Source organism: Meles meles, chromosome 8 (genome assembly GCF_922984935.1).
Source record: "Meles meles chromosome 8, mMelMel3.1 paternal haplotype, whole genome shotgun sequence".
Lineage (NCBI taxonomy): Eukaryota > Metazoa > Chordata > Mammalia > Carnivora > Mustelidae > Meles > Meles meles.
This window is the reverse complement of record NC_060073.1, coordinates 80,457,548-80,462,740: the sequence shown is the minus strand read 5'-3', so window position 1 is coordinate 80,462,740 and position 5,193 is coordinate 80,457,548. Positions and strand designations below refer to the sequence as shown.

General features: G+C 37.1%; 1 pseudogene; it reads left to right on the top strand.

Annotated features, from left to right (window-relative positions):
* The first annotated feature begins 832 nt into the window (after positions 1 to 832).
* Positions 833 to 1,697, top strand: LOC123949768 (annotated as a pseudogene).
* Positions 1,698 to 5,193: the final 3,496 nt, after the last annotated feature.

Sequence of the window (5,193 nt, the reverse complement as noted above, 5' to 3'; positions counted from 1 at the left end):
TGTGTATTTTTTTTAAGCTTCTCCTTGTTAAGATTTGATTAATATAAAAATTTGGATATGAGATAAAAGATTTTGCAAGATGAAATTTAAAAAATTTTAAAAAGTACAGTTCTTTAAAAATAAGTTCCTTAGAATAGGCAATGTCCTTTCTTTGTATGTTTGTTTTTAGTAGGTGATGGGAATAAAGGAGTACACTTGTTGTGATGAGCACTATTTGATATAATGAAGTGCTGAATCACTATATTGCTCAACTGAAACTAATATTGCACTGTTAGCTAATTGGCATTTAAATAATAACTTAAAATATTAAAAATTATAGTGTCCCTTTGTGTAATAATTCAGTATCTTCTTTTAGTGACTTATCAACAAACAAATGTAGACTTAGGTTTACTTGCCCTCCCTAATTATATTTTTATGTCAAAATTTTAAAAAATGGCTAAAATAGTCTAGAAGATGTAATGACTTTTGTCAATTGTTGACTTTGGTGGTGGTGAGGCTCCATTTATGTCAAAATGCATTTTAATAGAAGTATTTTAAATAGAACAAATTAAAATTTAACAAGAGAGAATAATTCCATTAAAGTAATTAAGGCACTATCATTCTATATTTTTGTAAATGGTAACAAAAGGTAAAGAAGTAAGAGGATTTCAAGCATGGAAAATAGGCCATTTTGTTCTTTCTTTCTGCATGTCAATAATGTTCTGTGTTGGTATAGATAGTATAGTCCTTACTTTGGACATATTTCTAAAGATGAAGGCTATCTTGTGTGTGTTATTTTTTCTAGGTGAAAACTTAAAAAAAAAAAAAAGACAGCCCTTTTCCATCTTGCAAGATGGTGGGCGAAAAAGCTGAGAAACTGGATACTAAGGAGAAGAAACCTGAATCCAAGAAGACTGATGTGCATAACAAGGCTAAGAAGGGTAACCAGAAAGCTCAAATGCCAAAGAGGGGAAGCCCCACGGCAGCCAAAACCCTGTCCTAGTCAAAAGAATTGGCAGATACTCCCCATCGGCTATATATTCCAGAAAGGCCATGTAGGAGAGGAAGTATTTGGCAGCTAAATCCAGAGTTGAAAAGGAAAAGAAGAAGGTCCTTGCTACTGTCACAAAACCAGTTGGTGGTTACAAGAACGGTGGTACCCGAGTGGTTAAACTTCACAAAATGCCTAGGTATTATTCCACTGAAGATGCGCCTGGAGCAGTCAACACGTGAGAAAACTGCGAGCTAGCATCACCCCTGGAACCATTTTTATAATCCTCTCTGGGCGCCACAGAATCAAAAGGGAAGTTTTCCTGAAACAGCTGAGCAGTGGCTTGCTACTTGTGGCTGGACCTCTGTCCCTCAATCGAGTTCCTCTGTGTAGAACACACCAGAAATTCGTCATTGCCACTTCTACCAAAATTGGTATCAGCAGTGTGAAAATCCGCAAACATCTCACTGATGCTTATTTCAAGAAGAAGAAGTTGCATAAGCCCAGACACCAGGAGGGTGAGATCTTCTACACCGAGAAAGAGAAATATGAGATTACAGAGCAATGCAAGGTTGATCAGAAAGCTCTGGACTCGCAAATTCTGCCAAAAATCAAGGCTGTTCCTCAGCTTCAAGGCTATCTTCACTCTGTATTTTCTGTCACAAATGGAATTTGCCTTCACAAATTGGTGTTCTAAATTTCTTACAAAGAACCTAATTAAATAACTGATCCATTTCAAAAAAAACTTAAAAAACACATGTTGCAAAAAAGAAAAAATGTGGCTGAAACCATGTTATTGAAGTAGTTGTGAACTATAATGAAATGCTTAAATTACTAATGTGCATTTTTCCCTTACCATATTCAGGGGTTTTACCTCAACACACTGATAGACATGCTGTGGTTTTGGTATGGTTACTGATGCAACAACTAGAGTGGGAAATCGAAGAAAAGATTCAGAGGATAGAAACTAGGTATACTGGAACATGAAAACTACCACTAAAGAAGTTGAAAATGTTGACAGCAAACACAAAATGTCTTTGATGCCAGTTTTTGTTAAATTACATTTCTTTCCAAAGCCATTCTATATCACCGTTCATATTCACAAATGCTTCCAGAGACCAACATGACAAGAGCTCCATCAGTTATACTTACACATTTTATCACATGTAATTCCCATCATAAAACTTGAGTAGGCTTTATTCCCATTGTAATCCACTTGGAGATTGTATTCTGGCTCTCACTTTTGAGTCAGATAATGTTATACATGATAAATGACCTGTCTTAAGGTTTTGCTTTGTTTTGTTTTGCCTTACTTTGTTTTCCTTATCCCTCTGTACCATACAGTTCCAGACACACATGAGCAGTGATTTTTAGCCTGGAGTGATTTTACCTCACAGGGGACACTTGGACTTGTGTGGAGGCATTTTTGATTGTCACAATAGGGTGGGTGCTAACTGGGTAGAGCCCAAGAAAGCTGCCAAACAATCCATAATGCACAAGGAAGCACACACACACACACCCTACTACACACACACACACACACACACACACACACACACAAAGAATTATATGTCCAAAATGTTTGAAACCAGGTATAAAAAAATAGAAATTAGGTAGCTAAATCATGAAAGAATAAGTCTTAAATTTATAGTAAACATGAACTCAACTAAACTACAAACCAAAAGCATATTTTAGACTGAATATCTCTCAACTTATCCATTCTTTTGATAATCTAAATATATTTGGGGGGCAGGAGTGAAGAGTGAACACAGAGTTCCACTTATTCAATATTTATTAAACATTGGTTTTGTTCCAAATACTATCCATAATGACATAAAGACAAATAAAACATCATTGACATCCTTAGGAAGTTTGAATTCAAACAAGGGGAGTCTGACTAGAAATCCAATCATTTTTATGTAATCAGTAAGTGCTTTCATAGAGTTCTAATCTGAAAGATCAATAAAACCTGTCTGGGGCAGAGAAATCTTTCAGTGATGAAAACATAAAAGCAAAACAAAACAAAAATCCAAACACTTTCAATATTTAGGCTTTTGACTACAAATTGAGATATACTGCATGCTTGTAGAATCTCAATCTACTGGATTTTTAATGTTCTTAGTCATTATGTACTTTCTAATATGCTTATAAAAATCCAAGAATTCATTTTAAATTAATTCTTATGGGTATATGCTTTTATCAACCATGAGCAAACCAAAAAAATGTTCTCTACTGTCTTTATGAATAGGATCGTAAGTCTGATCAGTCTTTTTTCTTCAGAAATAGCCACTCCAAATCATCCACAGTATGTAAGTTCTTAGAATTCTGGTAATACATTCACCAGAGTCCTTTTTAATGAAAGTTAAGAGTTATAGCCTATTTATTCTTTATTAGCAATTTTTACATCTAGATAATATTTGATAGCCCTTCTTGTCTAAATAGGAACATCCAGAAAATAAATCAGCATCTTGTCATTATTTTAGAATAATTATTTAGAATAAATATTTAGAATAAATGTGTGTTGAGTGAACCAATGAATTATTCCCGGAATACCTATTATGTGACCAATGCTATGCTAGGCACTGGGGCTATGAAGACAATTAAGATAAAGAGACAAGTGGAGGAATGAATATGATCAGTTAACTGTGTTCAGCCCCTATCCCTTCTCTTAATCCACCTAATGACCCAATCATGTTGATTCTGCTCATTAACTTTTGAATCTATGCACATCTGTTTAATTCCATTGCCACCACCCCAGTCAAAATCACCTTTTGGTGTCTTGCAACAGTTTCTTTTTTTAAAAAAATTTTTTTTATTTTAATTCCAGTAAGTTGATATACAGTGGTACATTAGTTTCGTGTATAGAATATAGTGATTCAAAGATGGCGGAGAAGTAGCAGGCTGAGACTACATCAGGTAGCAGAAGATCAGCTCAATAGCTTATCTAAACATTGCAAACACCTACAAATCCAACGGGAGATCGAAGAGAAGAAGAACAGCAATTCTAGAAAAAGACAATCAACCGCTATCTGAAAGGTAGGACTGGCGGAGAAGTGAATCTAAAACGATGGGAAGATAGACCGCGGGGGGAGGGGCTGCCTCCTGGCAAGCAGTGGAGAAATGGAGCACAAAATCAGGACTTTTAAAAGTCTGTTCCACTGAGGGACATTGCTCCAGAGGCTAAACCGGGGTGAAGCCCACGCAGGGTCAGCGTGGCCCCAGGTCCCACAGGGTCACAGAAGGATCGGGGGTGTCGGAGTGTTGCAGAGCTTGCAGGTGTTAGAACAGAGAAGCCAGCTACAGAGACAGAGCCAAGGACTGAACTCTCAGCTCGGGGTTACCTTGAACTGGTTGCGGGCTGGGAGAGCTCGGAGCACAGCTGGAGACTGGGGATATGGGAGTGATAGGGTGCTGTCCTCTGGGGGCGCACTGAGGAGTGGGGCTCCAGGCTCTCGGCTCCTCCAGGCCGGAGACTAGGAGGCCACCATTTTCATTCCCATCCTCCAGAACTTTATGGAAAGCGTTCAGGGAACAGAAGATCCCAAAAGCGAACCCGAGCAGATTACTTAGTCTGGCCCCCCGTAAGGGCAGTGCAATTCTGCCTGGGGCAAAGACACTTGAGAGTCACTACAACAGGCCCCTCCCCCAGGAGATCAACAAAATATCCAGCCATGACGAAGTTCATCTATCAAGGAAAGCAGGTTCAATATCTAGGACAGCAGCAGAATTCCAGAGGAGAAGAAAGCAAAGCACAGAACTCATGGCTTTCTCCCCATGATTCTTTAGTCTTGCGGTTAATTCAATTTTTTTTCAATGTTTTTTCTTTCATTTTTCTTCTTCTGCTAAATTTTTAATAACTTTAACCTTTTACTTTTTTAACGTTATTTGACTAGTTTATCTAAATATATATTTTTTTCTTTCTTTTTAATATTTTTTCTTTATTTGTTTTATTTGTAAAATTTTTTTTCTTTTTTTTTTGAACCTATTTTTATCCCCTTTCTCCCCCCCACAATTTGGGGTCTCTTCTGATTTGGTTACAGCACATTTTTCTGGGGTCTTTGCCACCCTTTTAGTATTTTATTTGATACTTCATATCTTATCTGGACAAAATGACAAGGCGGAAAAAAACACCACAAACAAAAGAGCAAGAGGCAGTACCAAGCTAGGGACCTAATCAACACAGATATTGGTAATATGTCAGATCTAGAATTCAGAATGACAAT